The following is a 16,017-nucleotide window of genomic DNA, read 5'->3' as shown; positions in this document are numbered from 1 at the left end:
AAAGAAGTATAGAAGTCTACTTTTAATGAAACTAATATAAAAAAGGAATCTAGGAGGCGTAGAAAAGACTTATTCAGGTCACTTATCTCAAACCAGGCATTACCTCATGTTTTATGCCATGAAGCACAAAGCAAGGCATGGCCAGAGTCCATCCTATCTTTTAACCAACGTGGTTTCAGTTAGTGCAGACATTTCCTGGTATTGTTGGGCTCTATTCAAGCCATACAGGTGTGCATAAAGGAAAGGATGTGCCTCTGGAAGTTAAAATAAACAAAAAAAAAACAAGGGGAAGAGGAAGACATCCAGGGGGGAAGGAGAAAGAAGAGAATGGTCTATAGCGGTGATGCACAAAGTGGGGCCCGCGGGCCAAATTCGGCCCGTCGTGTCATTTCAATTGGCCTGCCAAAGAGTGGCTACGAAATTCAATACATAAATCATACTGACCTCTTTCAAGCAGACATGTCTGCAAGGCTACACTGAACAAAAATCAGAAGATTTTACTTTAAAAACGTGTCAGCTCCAGTGCTGTACGCTTAACTTTTTCACTAATAGCACCGGTGCTACAAAATGGAAAAAAATGAGCAGTACAGAATTTATGGCAATATTAAATGTCTTAAATATCAACATTTCTTTATCAACACAAACAAAGTACTGGTGTGCACTCACACATATAAACATAAGGGCTACTGTAACGCTCAATTAAACACAGAACATCCCTAAACTGGGCTAACACCAGCATAGGGCTGGGCCATAAGGACCTAAACTCATATCCCGATATAGTATGGCCCATAAACTAACCCATAAAAGGAAATATTGTTGACGTAACTAAATATCTTCACATGCCTTGATTTTAAAGTAGGTTTTGCATAGTAGGTTCCCAACTTAAGAGGTGTTATAAGAAAAAAGAAAAAGCCGTGAAAATTATAACAAAAGCCAAATATAATCTAAAAAAAAAAAAAAACAATTGGCGATGCTCAATTATTCAGCTAACAAAAAAAAAATTAAAAAAAATGGAAAAGTGCCCCGGTTTAAGAGGACATGTTTAAACGTCAGCAGTAAAATGTGAATAATTGACTTGAATAGGGCTGCAACAACTATTCGATTAAATCAATTATGAAAATAGTTGGAAATTAATTTAGTCATCGATTCGTTGGATGTATGCAGCGCGGAGGTTTTTTTTTTCCCTTCCCCAAAACCTTTATTTATAAACTGCAACATTTACAAACAACTGAAAAAAAATTATCAAAATATGTTCAAAAACAGTACAAAACAGCGCCAGGCTGGCGCTGAGTCCACGCCTCATGAGGTGGCAGTGGGCATGTGTCATGCGCAGCTCACGTGACCACACCGTACCCTTTGTTTGGAAACATTCGAAAAATGGCGGAGGGAAACAGTAAGGATAGTTCAGCGGAGAAACATCTCGAGGTTATAAAAGTGTACGACCTAAGTCGTCAAAAGTGTCGGAACACTTTACTTTAAAGATTTCAAAGACGACATTTCCTGCAAAACGAGCAGCATGGACGTCGCATGGCAGAGAAGGACAACATTGCTTCGGCAGCACCTGAAGAGGGGCCATGGATGAAGAAAAGAACTCATGGTACGTAACTTTTTTAAGTCCATAGTACGAGTATATTGATCAGTTCTGTCCGTCTGTTTGTTTTTAATCTTTTGATAACAAGGGCTTTTTTTTTAAGGCAGCGCAGCACCAACTGTTGTGTATTAACTTTCAGAGTGTTAGGAACTTTTTGGATAGTGCGGTGACTTCATTTTCTGTGTTGTCTGTGAGTCGCAACAGGCATTCATAAGTTTAGGTTTTTGTGAGTAACATTAACGTTTTGTCTTTGTTGCAACGCGGGGCTGATAATTTGTCTCCGGCACATTTGACTCCGTTTTGAGAAAGAAAACACACGTTTAACAATTTGGAAATAAACGTGACAGAAGTCTCTCAGGTTGGTTTCATAATGGATCAATGTAGCCGGGCCCAATAAAGCTATATAAATCTATTTTGACTTGAGTGACGCTTTAGTATAACTAAACGTTATGAAGGTGCTGGAATATTTCATGCTAGTATTTAGAGGTAGCCTAAAGTGAATCCTTTATTATTCAGAAGAGAAACGTGTACTAAATCTGATCTAGTTTTGATCTGATGAGTTACAGCTCTGTGTTATTGGTGTATTCTGCAACTCCAAAGTCCATTTATTTAATTTAGCTGTTTTTTAATGTTGTGGCGTATTTGTCAGAAATGATTAAATAAATCAACTGGGTGTGTATTGAGTTACATGTAAATTATGCTACTATGTACGTTCATAATATGGTTTCTCTCATTGCAGAAAGAAACAAGCCAGCATTAGCGACTTGGTACAAAGGAAGGTGTGCACACCACGGCAAGCAGCTGCACTGACTGATGCTACCTGAATATGTTGCTAACTGACATGAGGCCACTATCAATGGTGGAGGATGAAGGTTTTAGACAAATGATTCACGTCCTCAAACCCGGTTACACTCTTCCCTCAAGGAACCATTTTACCAAACTGATGGAGAGGAAGTACGAGCGGACATTCCATGCTGTGCAGACTGACATAAAAGCCACCCAGAGTAAAGTTGCTCTCACTACTGGTGTGTGGACAAGTGTTGCCTACCTTGGCAATACATGCCACTAAATTGGAGACGAATGGAACATGAAGTCAATCTGCCTTAGGACCATGGCACTAGAGGAAAGACATTTAGCATCCAACATTGCAGAATGGTTGGAATAGTTAATAGCCAAGTTTGAAATTCCCCTAAGCAAAATTATTCCTATCGTACAGGACAATGGTGCACTTTAAAAAAAATAATACAATTTTTGTGACACTTGCCTTGTTTTATTTGGCAAGTGGAAAGGACATGGTGCCAGCATGCTGTTTTTTAAACAAAGTATTGGAAAGGATAGAATTGTAGTTTGTCTCTTTTAACCGATTATTAATCGAAGTAATAATCGACAGATTAATCGATTATCAAATTAATCGTTAGTTGCAGCCCTAGACATGAAAAAACATAATAAGACATACACAAAGATATCCAACAGGAACACGAACCTGCCAACTGCTTCATGATGCTTTACCAAAATGTACTTGAATTAGTTAGTAGCTCTCAGCATAGGTGATTAATCATTTGGTTAGTTTCGATTTATTTCAAACATGCTATACAGATGGATGAAAATTTCTACTGTAGTTTTATCAAACTTAGATGGATTTATTTTAGGAGCAAAATGCGATGAAGGGTTGAAATTCCTTTTCGCAGATGTGCGACAGTTTTTTGTTTGTTTTTAAAGTCAGTCTATTTTTAGGCGCATTTGCGAGTAAATTTGCCGCACCGTACAAATTTACCGTAAACTCATCAGTGGTACCATTTTTTCATTTACAGTAATGCACTGTAAAATTAGGGAATGTACATTTTACTGTAAAAAAAAAAAAGCAACTCAGTCAACAGAATTTTGAAGTAAAAATAACACTGGTACGGTTTTTAATTCATAGCAATGCACTGTAAAAACAGGGAATGTAGATTAAACGGTAAAGAAAAAAAACGGCAGCTGAGTCACCAAAATTTTAACGTTAAAAGGGTGGTACTGTTTCTCACATCTGCGGTGCCCTCCAAGGTTTCTCATTGTCCCATTGGGTTGAGTTTTTCCTTGCCCTGATGTGGGATCTGAGCAGAGGATGTCATTGTGGCTTGTGCAGCCGTTTGACACACTTGTGGTTTAGGGCTATATAAATAAACATTGATTGATTGATTAATTAATTAATTTGCAGTAATTGGGTGTAAAACTACCATAATTTTTTGGATACAATACTGGTGTCTGAGCTGGTAAAATAGAATATACATTTTTACATTTTAGTTATGTTTGAATTTGAGACCCGAGCTCTATGGAAAACAATCTTGGTCGCCATCTTTCACTAACTCCTATAATAAAAGTCTAAACGTTTCGAAATCCTGCATCCTCCATATGTCTGAACTGTCTGGGTAAAATTTGAAAGCAATCAGATAAAATCAAATGTCTAGGAGCAACATGTCACAGAACACCTGGAAATTTCAAAAATCTGCAGAAAGTTACCTTTTTGAATGTTTTGAGGTTAAAAATGTACATAAAAAGATGCAGGGTTGCACGTTAACCGAATTAGAAAAGATATGGCCGTGTGAGGCCATATACTGGTGGTGCTGTTGGAAGGTAAAAAACATTGTTTGGCCCACGGACTATTGGCACAATTAGGCCCTCGGACACAACATGTCTGGGCACCATTGGTCTATAGCCCGAGACAAGGAATTGCAAGAAATAAAATAGCAGAAAACAAAAATGTAGAACCTCTATCTAGAGGTGGGAAACTTTGGGCACCTAGCGATTAGATTCAGGAGCGACAATTCAATTAAAAATCGATTGACGCATCCTTACTTTATGTATATTGATGCGGTTTTACATGTCTTTGTTTCACGCAAACGTTTATCACTTGCAATATTTAAAAAAAAAAGTTCATTTGTAATACTTTGTGATACTCCTCTCTGAGCTGCTACCTTACCGTGGTAGAGGAGTTTGCATGTCCCAATGATCCTAGGAGCTATGTTGTCTGGGGGCTTTTATGCCCCCTGGTAGGGTCTCCCAAGACAAACAGGTCCTAGGTGAGTGATCAAACAAAGAGCAGCTCAAAGACTTCTATGGAATTACAACAAAATGAACACAGATTTCCCTTGCCCGGACGCGGGTCACCGGGGCCCCGCTCTGGAGCTAGGCCCGGAGTTTGGGCACGATGGCGAGCGCCTGGTGGCCGGGCCTGTCCCCATGGGGCCCGGCCGGGCACAGCCCGAAGAGGCAACGTGGGTCATCCCTCCAATGGGCTCACCACTCATGGGAGGGGCCATAAAGGTCGGGTGCATTGTGAGCTGGGCGGCAGGGCACTTGGCGGTCCGATCCTCGGCTACAGAAGCTAGCTCTTGGGACGTGGAACGTCGCCTCACTGGGGGGGGAAGGAGCCTGAGCTAGTCCGCGAGGTAGAGAAGTTCCGGCTGGACGCACAGCAAAGCCTCTGGAACCAGTTCTCTCGAGAGGGACTGGACCCTCTTCCACTCTGGCGTTGCAGGCAGTGAGAGGCAACGGGCTGGGGTGGCAATTCTCGTTGCCCCCCGGTTCAAAGCCTGCACGTTTGAGTTCAACCCAGTGGACGAGAGGGTAGCTTCCCTTCGCCTTCGGGTGGGGGGATGGGTCCTGACTGTTGTTTGTGCTTACGCACCAAACAGCAGTTCAGAATACCCACCCTTTTTGGGTACACTCGAGGGAGTACTGGAAAGTGCTCCCCCGGGTGATTCCCTTGTCCTACTGGGGGACTTCAGCGCTGATGTTGGCAACGACAGTGAAACCTGGAGAGGCGTGATTGGGAAGAATGGTCGCCCGGATCTAAACCCGAGTGGTGTTTTGTTATTGGACTTTTGTGCTCGTCACGGATTGTCCATAACAAACACCATGTTCAAACATAAGGGTGTCCATATGTGCACTTGGCACCAGGACACCCTAGGCCGCAGTTCCATGATCGACTTTGTAGTTGTGTCAACGGATTTGCGGCCTCATGTTCTGGACACTCGGGTGAAGAGAGGGGCGGAGCTTTCTACCGATCACCACCTGGTGGTGAGTTGGCTGCGATGGTGGGGGAGGATGCCGGACGGACCTGGCAGGCCCAAGCGCATTGTGAGGGTCTGCTGGGAACGTCTGGCAGAGTCTCCTGTCAGACAAAGTTTCAATTCCCACCTCCGGAAGAACTTTGAACATGTCACGAGGGAGGTGCTGGACATCGAGGCCGAGTGGACCATGTTCTGCACCTCTATTGTCGAGGCGGCAGGTCGGAGCTGTGGCCGCAAGGTAGTTGGTGCCTGTCGGGGCGGAAATCCTAAAACCCCTTGGTGGACGCCAGCGGTGAGGGATGCTGTCAAGCTGAAGAAGGAGTCCTATCGGGTTCTTTTGGCTCATAGGACTCCGGAGGCAGTGGACGGGTACCGACGGGCCAAGCGGTGTGCAGCTTTAGCGGTCGCGGAGGCAAAAACTCGGACATGGGAAGAGTTCGGGGAAGCCATGGAAAACAACTTCCGGACGGCTTCGAAGCGATTCTGGACCACCGTACGCCGCCTCAGGAAGGGGAAGCAGTGCACTATCAACACCGTGTATGGTGCGGATGGTGTTCTGCTGACTTCGACTGCGGATGTTGTGGATCGGTGGAGGGAATACTTCGAAGACCTCCTCAATCCCACCAACACGTCTTCCTTTGAGGAAGCGGTGCCTGGGGATTCTGTGGTGGGCTCTCCTATTTCCGGGGCTGAGGTTGCTGAGGTAGTTAAAAAGCTCCTCGGCAGCAAGGCCCCGGGGGTGGATGAGATTCGCCCGGAGTTCCTTAAAGCTCTGGATGCTGTGGGGCTGTCTTGGTTGACAAGACTCTGCAGCATCGCGTGGACATCGGGGGCGGTACCCCCTCTCTTTAAGAAGGGGGACCGGAGGGTGTGTTCCAACTATCGTGGGATCACACTCCTCAGCCTTCCCGGTAAGGTTTATTCAGGTGTACTGGAGAGGAGGCTTCGCCGGATAGTCGAACCTCGGATTCAGGAGGAACAGTGTGGTTTTCGTCCTGGTCGTCGAACTGTGGACCAGCTCTATACTCTCGGCAGGGTTCTTGAGGGTGCATGGGAGTTTGCCCAACCAGTCTACATGTGCTTTGTGGACTTTGTGTCCCTCGGGAAGTCCTGTGGGGAGTGCTCAGAGAGTATGAGGTACCCGACTGTCTTATTGTGGCAGTCCGCTCCCTGTATGACCAGTGTCAGAGCTTGGTCCGCATTGCTGGCAGTAAGTCGGACACGTTTCCAGTGAGGGTTGGACTCCGCCAAGGCTGTCCTTTGTCACCGATTCTGTTCATAACTTTTATGGACAGAATTTCTAGGCACAGCCAAGGCGTTGAGGGGATCCGGTTTGGTGGCCACGGGATTAGGTCTTTGCTTTTTGCAGATGATGTAGTCCTGATGGATTCATCTGGCCAGGATCTTCAGCTCTCACTGGATCGGTTCGCAGCAAAGTGTGAAGCGACCGGAATGAGAATCAGCACCTCCAAGTCCGAGTCCATGGTTCTCGCCCGGAAAAGGGTGGAGTGCCATCTCCAGGTTGGGGAGGAGACCCTGTCCCAAGTGGAGGAGTTCAAGTACCTAGGAGTCTTGTTCACGAGTGGGGGAAGAGTGGATCGTGAGATCGACAGGCGGATCGGTGCGGCGTCTTCAGTAATGCGGACGTTGTATCGATCTGTTGTGGTGAAGAAAGAGCTGAGCCAGAAGGCAAAGCTCTCAATTTACCGGTCGATCTACGTTCCCATCCTCACCTATGGTCATGAGCTTTGGTTCATGACCGAAAGGATAAGATCACGGGTACAAGCGGCCGGAATGAGTTTCCTCCGCCGGGTGGCGGGGCTCTCCCTTAGAGACAGGGTGAGAAGCTCTGCCATCCGGGAGGAGCTCAACATAAAGCCGCTGCTCCTTCACATCGAGAGGAGCCAGATGAGGTGGTTCGGGCATCTGGTCAGGATGCCACCCGAACGCCTCCCTAGGGAGGTGTTTAGGGCACGTCCAGCTGGTAGGAGGCCACGGGGAAGACCCAGGTCACGTTGGGAAGACTATGTCTCCCGGCTGGCCTGGGAACGCCTTGGGATCCCCCGGGAAGAGCTAGACGAAGTGGCTGGAGAGAGGGAAGTCTGGGCTTCCCTGCTTAGGCTGCTGCCCCCGCGACCCGACCTCGGATAAGCCGAAGATGATGGATGGATGGATGGCATTTGTAATAAGAAACAGTTCAATTAAAATGGGAACATAAGTGCCAGATAATAAAGGAGATGGTCGGATCTCTCAGCGAGGTGACTCGGTACAGTCAGCCAAATTTTAGCAACGGTGCACATTACATTATTTACAATTAATAAATAGATTATCAATGTTTACTAATCCATTTTATAATCGCCACGTCCGAATTGCACTAAATATAATAATGGATTATTTCCCCCACCTCTCCCTCCCGGAAACAAGCGGCACCCTCTCTTCAAGCCCAGTTTTCAATAGTACACCTATTCATGTCAACTTCAACACACTTCTGTTTCAATGCCAGTGTTGTATTGAGCTGAATAATGTTTCCTGTAGGAGTTGTGCTATAACATAGTGCTTTATGGATTTATTTTAACTTCCTAAGGCTGGAGTGAGCTGAAATGTGGGCTAAAACAAGTTTATATTTCAAATCAGAGACAAATGCACGGTACCAAATAATCATTAGCTGTAACATAGGTATGACTGACAACGCCCATTGTCTATAATCTTGTCGCCAATCAACAGCAGTTATGGTTTGTCAGACTGGGACAAACAATGTGTTCAATACAGATTTGGTTCAACATGGGATGTTTCCAATCAGCAATTTTGGGACGACAGAGTACACAGTCGTTCCCAAATCTCCCACTTACTCCTACTTTCTACAAACAAGGAAATATCGAGGAAAGTCAGTCGAGCAAGCACCCTGGTATCTGCAGACAGTCTGTCTAAAAATATCAAAACTCATATTGTGAATTTCTGAATTTCATTTTGCCCAAACTCTACAGGGCCTTCAGTTTGGGAATGTCTAACACACAATATATGGAAAACAAGTGCTTGCTTCCAGATATTCCATTGAACAATACATTAAAGAGTTTTTCCTGACTGCTGTATCAACTTCATACACCCAAGACTAACTAAAAAAAACACTTGCAAGTCGTCAAAACTGCTGTATGGAAAGACGTGGGTAATGAAACTTCAACAGGAGGGTGCAGACTGCTCAACACATATTTGCATAACTCAGCTACTGCACTGGTTTCTTTTTTACTTTAGACCGCTTGCCAACTCTTGCACGTCCAAAAATGCATTAATGTGCTGAGCTCACACTGGTTTTAAGAGCATGTTGGCAGACATCAGCTGAAAATGCGTGTGTTTCTGATTACCACCAATGCAAGCAACAAAAAGGTGCCACTCACCACCTCCTCCATGAGACTACCAAACACAATTAAACAAAAAAGGCATGGACTAAGATGTGAGTACTTCCACGACACGTCTGACTTCAAAATCCAGAATGCAGCCCAGCTTGTAAACATTTTGTGTGTGTTTGTATGCCTAAGTGCAAACACCATGATGTCGCATCCAACAGAGCAAATACACATTACACTGACAAAGCACAGTTGTTTTGAAGGTGCATGTAGGCAAGGCAGAAAATTGCTAATTGAGGCAACCAGCGAATTATCGGATGCCGAAAACAGGCCAGGCCTTTTGTACCTGCTGTAAGGTAACAACGTTAGTAAAATTCTTAAAAACCATGGGAAACTACTGTTTCTTAGCTGACTAAAGCCTGTCAAAAACCAGTGAGCTAATCACAAGTCAAAGAGGTTATTTTCTCTGAAATTATAATTTGTATACTTACTTAAAACTCAATGGGAAAAAAATTAGCTGGTTAACCCTGCCTACACACATATTTCAATTGCCTCTCCTTACAGTCTGCTCTGAACTTGAACAAACGTTCACTTATGGTGATAACACCAAGTGCACCCGAGGCATTTCCATGTTACCCAAATCTTCCTTTTCCACAGTACATAGTGTCCCAAGAGAAAGGGAGATAAAAAGAAACTATTTTAATGTAGATACACAAGGAGACGTGCAGGTAAGGCTTGGCGATATTGGCTTTTATTAATATCTCAGTATTTTTATGCCATATCGCGATATATGATATATATCTCAATATTTTGCCTTAGCCTTGAATGAACACCTGATGCAAATAATCACAGCAGTAGCGTGATTCTGTGTCTACATTAAAACAGTATTCTTCATACTGCATTAATATATACTCATTTTAAACTTTCATGCAGAGAAGGAAATCACAACTAAGTCAATTGACCAAAACTGTATTTATTAAATACTCTTCATTCTCTAGCGGTTGACTTTTAAATGTTGCTACATATTAGCAGTAATGCTACTTTTGGTAGCAACGCTTTAGCGCCACACTTGACAAATTACGGTTGTCTGTTCGACATATTCCCACTTGAAGCCAAACCACCGCCAGATGATGGACTCCCTGCTGTTTTTTGGGGGCATTAATTGTTCTTCCTCCATTTGTGATCAGTTTCGCACCTTCTCTCTCTTGTAATGTCACTCGCAACGCTCCGCTTGCACAACCTGTCTCAGCTAACGTTAGCCATGTGAAGTGAATTATATTTCTATAGCGCTTTTCTCAAGTGACTCAAAGCGCTTTACATAGTGAAACCCAATATCTAAGTTACATTGAAACCAGTGTGGGTGGCACTGGGAGCAGGTGGGTAAAGTGTCTTGCCCAAGGACACAACGGCAGTGACTAGGATGTCGGAAGCGGGAATCGAACCTGCAACCCTCAAGTTGCTGGCACGGCCGCTCTACCAACCGAGCTATGCCGCTACCTCTCTGCTCGGCGAGAGCGTATGACGCTACACACGCGACAGTATGTGACGTATGTAAGAAGTTGGGCTTGTTTTACTTCTCTGTGAGAAGGAGAAACAAGAAGGAGTGAGAAACACATGCAGTTTAATACACGCAGCTAAAAGTAACTGCGTGAGAACGTATACTCGAATATTACGATAAAGTCATTTTCTATATCGCACAGAGACAAACCCGCGATATATCTTTTATATCGATATATCGCCCAGCCCTATGTGCAGGAATACCACGGCTCAAATTTAGTTTTTTTTTTTACCATATTCTGGTTTAATCCTAATAAAGAGACATTCATAATTGCATTGTTAAAACAATAATAAACATTTGCTTAATAGTATTGTTCCACAACATGATTGTATCAATTGCTATGCTGCCACCCTGGATGGGCATCACATACAAGTTGGGTGATGAGTTGAGTTTGAGTATATTGGGAACCTGCATGCATACAAAATGATACTTCAGTATTTCCAGTTTCTCTGTTCCACATGTTCAAAAAGAAGTAGGAAGAAGCAGAGCTTATTTAGTCCTACCCCTTTTCCTTTTGTTCCCTTCCACTTAATTTATTCACAATATACTCCATAAGTAAAAAGATTACAAATAAATAATTGGTGAAGTAAGTTATATTTCATATGGTGAGATGAGTAAAATTAGCTACAAAAGGAATGGATGGATGAGATAAATTCAGAAAATGTATCATGGTTCTTCTTCTTTGTAAACACTAAGTTTGAATAGTTTCTTGAAGTGGATCATACAAGTACATTTTTGATTTCTTTGCTTAATCCATTCCCTAATTTAATTCCACATACTGATATACTGAAGGTCTTAAGTGTTGTACGTGCGTACAAATGTTTTAAATTAAAAATTTTTCTAAGATTATATTTCTCCTCTTTCATTGACAAGAATTGATTGATTGATATATTTTTATTTAAAATATGCAAAAAAACAAGAGCAAGCCTGACCCAATACAGTGCTATAGCCTTAAGAGCCATTACAACAAAATGAAAACAATGGAGAATAAAAAACGAAAACAAATGAGCATTGGACATTTTTTCGAGAAGAAGTTTACACTTATATAATCCCACCCATTTCCTTTAAATCATATTTTTTTCTGAGCTACAACTACCTGTTCACTCCAAGTACAAACTTAATGAACTTGTATATACATAAATTATAAAATATATTCATACATATGCACACTACACACATACGTAGCCACACCATTACCACGAGTGATCATGGAAATGGTATCATGCTACAGCAGCAGCAGCACCATTGCCTTAATTGGCAACCCCAATTGTTGTATATTCTTGGGTAGCTGATTAAAGTTTGCTTTGTGTAGTATTTTAGCCGTTTGCAAATTCACTATGTTGTGGAATTTCAGTATTTTTGATTCAATAAATAAAGGGTTTATATGTTCTCTATATCCAACATTATGTATTATTCTAACTCAGCGGTAGGGAACTTATGGCTCTCGAGCCAGATGTGGCTCTTTTGATGACTGCATCTGGCTCTCAGATAAATCTTAACTGACATTGCTTAACACGATAAGTAATGACTAATTCCGCTGGTAATCACAGTGTTAAACATAATGTTCAAAATATAAAACATTCTCATGCATTTTAATCCATCCATCCGTTTTTCTACCGCACCTGTTCAAGAAGACCTAATGAAATTAGATTTTTTTTTTTTTTTGAAACGGGGATAGCAGGTCCATTAAATGTGTCATACTAGATCATTTCGCGATATTGCCATGTTTTTGCTGAAAAGATTTAGTAGAGAACATCCACGATAAAGGTCTCAATTGGAGAAAAGCCCTGCCTCTACCGGAAGTCGCAGACGATGACATCACATGTTGATGGCTCCTCATATATTCACATTAAATTTTAATGGGAGCCTCCAACAAAAACAGCTATTCAGACCGAGAAAACGACAATTTACCCATTAATTTGAGTGACGATGAAAGATTTGTGTTTGAGGATATTGATAGCGACAGACTAGAAAAAAAAAAAAAAGATTGCAATCGCGTTGCATTGAGACTGATTCATATGTTTTTAGAGACATTTACTAGGGTAATTCTGGGAAATACCTTATATTTCTATTGTGTTGCTAGTGTTTTAGTGAGTTTAACAGAACCTGATAGTCGGAAGTGTACGTCCACGACCGGGTGTTGACGCGCAGTGTCTTGGGGAAGTCGACGGCAGCTATACGGGAGGCACACGCTCAGCTGATATCCGGTAAGAGGCCACTTTTTAACAATTTTTTCACCGAAACCTGCTGGTTGACATTCGGTCGGGATCCATGTCCGCTGTGATCCATACTAAAGTTTCACCTCCGTGAATTTTAAACAAGGAATCACCATGTGTTTGTGTGGCTAAAGCTTCCCAACTCAGTCTTTCTAGTTTGACTTCTCCAATATTAAATTGAACAAATTGCAAAAGATTCAGCAACACAGATGTCCAAAACACTGTGTAATCATGCCGTTAAAGCAGACGACTTTTAGCTGTGTGTGTGCGCAGCGCTCATATTCATAACAGCCCGTGACGACACGCGTACACGTTATCATTACGCGACGTTTTCAAGAAAAAAGTCCCGGGAAATTTAAAATTGCAATTTAGTAAACTAAAAAGGCCATATTGGCATGTGTTGCAATGTTAATATTTCATCATTGATATATAAACTATCAGACTGCGTGGTGGGTAGTAGTGGGTTTCAGTAGGCCTTTAATGGTAAGAAGAATTTATTCATTTTTGATTATCTTCAGAACAACAATGTTGTTAAAAAGAACAATATAATTATTATAATCTAAAAATGTTAGTCTTACTTAAAAATGCACGCATTTAGTTGTATTCAGTGTTGATAAATATTTTATGGCTCTCAGAGAAATACATTTTAAAATCTTTGGCTTTCATGGCTCTCTCAGCCAAAAAGGTTCCCAATCCCTGTTTTAACTGATCTTTTTTGTAACACCTTTAATGAATAAAGTGTACTTTTGTAGTTATTTCCCCATATTTCTACAGGATAAATTAGAATGAAAGGTAAAAAAAAAAAAAAAAAGTGCACAAACATGGAGGTGCCATGCTGGTGAGCCTGGAGCAGTGACGTCACACTGGCAGACAGCCTGACCACACAGGCGAAGACCGTATCCGCCCCAAGTTGAACCATTAAATAAATAACAGATATTAAGTCAATATTCTACCAGACATTGTTTACTTTATACACAAGGAGCCTATATTTAGTTTCCTTTTATAATTTCCAACGCAGTTTTGCTTAAACTATCCGGGGGCCTCATTCAGCCGAATCACTTCCTGTCTCTGCCCTTGTGGCTTTTAGCCCGCGCCAGCTGCCACCTTGTATATTACGACACGTGTACATTAAACATGACACTTCCATATTTGTAGTCAAAAGTTGGAGGGGAGGCGGAGTGAAATAAAGTTATTACTAGCAAAAAATAATAATAATGTTGCACGAGGCGTCACGATGAACTAGCACGCCACCACTTCCTGGTTCCCTTCCGGTCGCGACGGGCATCTTGTATGAATCATTGAGGCGCAAGGAGCGAGTTGAAGTTACCTGCTTGAAGAGTGCAGGACGCCGTCGGAATGGTGGCTCGGTCAGTGTCGAGTTCAACTTTCTTTCTTTCTCCAGTCGACCGCCGGGAGTTGAAGCTGCACTACAGGCGTTGCTTTCCTCCCACTCTTTCTCTGCGTCTTTCTGTCGGGTTTTTTTTCCTATCCTGTCTTCCTTGCGCCCTCCCCTTCTTCCACTCGCTGCTCACTGGTTCGCGCAACTTAACTTCGGCACACGCTAGCCTACTGGGGCGCGGTCCAAGGCGAGAAGGGCACCGGCCATGTTGTATCCCCGCCCCCTTTGCGCGATGGCTTTCGCCTGTTGGCTACCGTCATTGCCGGGACCAATCACGTTCTATCAGAAACCTAATTGACAACAAGAGGGCGGGATGAACAGAGCAGGCAAAAAAAAAAAAAATGCTGAAGTTGAAAAAGCTGAGAGGAGGAGGAAGGGATTTGGATAAATGATGTATAATGGGAAAGGTATGTGCATACTACAGGATTGCTATGCCCATATAAGTCGCATTCTTTCTCAAGGATGCATCATCCAGGTCACGACCCATGTGTCAACAGTCTAGTCCAGTGGTTCTCAAATGGGGGTATGCGTACCCCTGAGGGTAATTGAAGGTATGCCAAGGGGTACGTGAGATTTTTTATAAATATTTTAAAAATAGCAACAATTAAAAAATCCTTTACAAATATATTTATTGAATAATACTTCAGTACTGGCTCGCCTGCACTGGCTTCCTGTGCACTTAAGATGTGACTTTAAGGTTTTACTACTTACGTATAAAATACTACACGGTCTAGCTCCAGCCCATCTTGCCGATTGTATTGTACCATATGTCCCGGCAAGAAATATGCATTCAAAGGACTCCGGCTTGTTAGTGATTCCCAGAGCCCAAAAAAAGTTTGCGGGCTATAGAGCGCTTTCCGTTCGGGCTCCAGTACTCTGGAATGCCCTCCCGGTAACAGTTTGAGACGCTACCTCAGTAGAAGAATTTAAGTCTCACCTTAAAACTCATTTGTATACTCTAGCCTTTAAATAGACTCCTTTTTAGACTAGTTGATCTGCTGTTTCTTTTCTTTTTCTCCTCTGTCCCACTGGAGGGGGTCCGGTCCGGTGTCCATGGATGAGGTGCTGGCTGTCCCGGCTCTGGGACCCAGGATGGACCGCTCGCCTGTGTATCGGCTGGGAAATCCCTGCGCTGCTGATCCACCTTCGCTTGGGGTGGTTTCCTGCTGGCTCCACTGTGGACGGGACTCTCTCTGCTGTGTTGGATCCACTATGGATTTAACTTTCACAGTATCATGTTAGACCCGCTCGACATCCATTGGTTTCAGTTCCCCTATGGGGGGTTGCCCACATATGCGGTCCTCTCCAAGGTTTCTCATAGTCATCATTGTCACCGACGTCCCACTGTGTGTGAGTCCCACTGGGTGTGAGTTTTCCTTGCCCTTATGTGGGCTCTACCGAGGATGTCGTTGTGGTTTGTGTTGTGGTTTATGCAGCCCTTTGAGACACTTGTGATTTAGGGCTATATAAATAATCATTGATTGATTGATTGATTGAAAATATGAATTTAAGTTCATACATTTTATTTCAAAAATCCTCGAAAAAATTGTTGCGGAGCAGTTAAATGAACACTTAGCGTCTAACAATCTATGTGAAACATTTCAATCCGGTTTCAGGGCAAATCACTCCAAGGAGACAGCCCTCGCAAAAATTACTAATGAGCTATTGCTAACGATGGATTCTGATGCGTCATCTATGTTGCTGCTCCTCGATCTTAGCGCTGCTTTCGATACCGTCAATCATAATATTTTACTAGAATGTATCAAAACACGAATTGGTATGTCAGACTTAGCCCTTGTCTTGGTTTAACTCTTATCTTACTGATAGGATGCAGTGTGTCTCCCATAACAATGTAACCTC

The 16,017-nt window shown here is 42.9% G+C and overlaps 1 protein-coding gene across 2 annotated transcripts in view; it reads right to left on the bottom strand.

Moving 5' to 3' along the window:
* Window positions 1–14,319, bottom strand: part of LOC133541756 (myosin-9-like) — an 81,764-nt gene extending 67,445 nt beyond the window's left edge. For both annotated transcript variants that reach the window (XM_061885325.1, XM_061885326.1), the window contains exon 1: window positions 14,086–14,319. The gene's annotated coding sequence lies outside the window, so the exon portion shown is untranslated. The remainder of the gene's footprint in view (window positions 1–14,085) is intronic.
* Between the last annotated feature and the right edge of the window lie 1,698 nt (window positions 14,320–16,017).

The sequence above is a fragment of the Nerophis ophidion genome, linkage group LG23 (genome assembly GCF_033978795.1).
Source record: "Nerophis ophidion isolate RoL-2023_Sa linkage group LG23, RoL_Noph_v1.0, whole genome shotgun sequence".
NCBI classification, from domain to species: Eukaryota; Metazoa; Chordata; class Actinopteri; order Syngnathiformes; family Syngnathidae; genus Nerophis; species Nerophis ophidion.
Note: the sequence above shows the minus strand (reverse complement) of the source record. Positions and strands in the feature narration are given on the sequence as shown.